Source organism: Schistocerca serialis, chromosome 7 (genome assembly GCF_023864345.2).
Source record: "Schistocerca serialis cubense isolate TAMUIC-IGC-003099 chromosome 7, iqSchSeri2.2, whole genome shotgun sequence".
Taxonomy (NCBI): Eukaryota; Metazoa; Arthropoda; class Insecta; order Orthoptera; family Acrididae; genus Schistocerca; species Schistocerca serialis.
The window spans coordinates 366,657,184-366,657,936 of NC_064644.1; positions in this window are offsets into that span (position 1 = coordinate 366,657,184).

The following is a 753-nucleotide window of genomic DNA, read 5'->3' on the forward strand; positions in this document are numbered from 1 at the left end:
CCAAGCCCCATGCCCAACAACATCTCTACTGGCAGGGCAAGGATGCAGCTGTCATGCAAGTGGCTACCTTCCTCCCAAAGTGCCAGAACAGGAGGCTGTCCCTACTAACCGTTCGTGTCTTGAGCAGATACATCTACCCATTAGTGTGGGTATTCCATGTTAATCGCAGCAGATGCTGGCAGTGGTTTCTCCTATGTCTCATGCACAGGGCAGACTATTAAAACCAAGCCCACACATTTTCAATTAAAGAACTCCCAGAAGCTATCCTCATGGATAGTAACGCTCAATTTCTTCTTTATATTTCTCTGCTTTATGTGAAGCAAACAGAATAGTGCTAATACATACTGTGCCCTTCCATACATCTTCTAATAGTCTAGCGAAACGCTTTGTTTGACCTACAAGTCTCAGCTGTGCAAGCTCCACTCCTATCACCCTTTGTGCAGGGCAGTCACGCTATTTCTCGCCTTTTATCATTCCATCCCCAATTGGGCTCAGCCCCAGGAGTAATATTCTTTGGCTGACCTCATTGTTTGTCATCATCTATCATTCATTCCACTAGCACTCAACCCTCCTCTTCGTGGTCCAACTTACTCTGTTTCTCTCTCACCAAAGCCAGTCAACACTGGTTTCCTGTGATCGTCTAAATTCTTCTGTGCTGGGGCATCCTGAGGTGATGCTTCAACACAGCACAGTGTGCTGTAAACACATTATCCAATTGTGGCTTCTATGTGGTGCTCTTCCAGGGTCCATTAG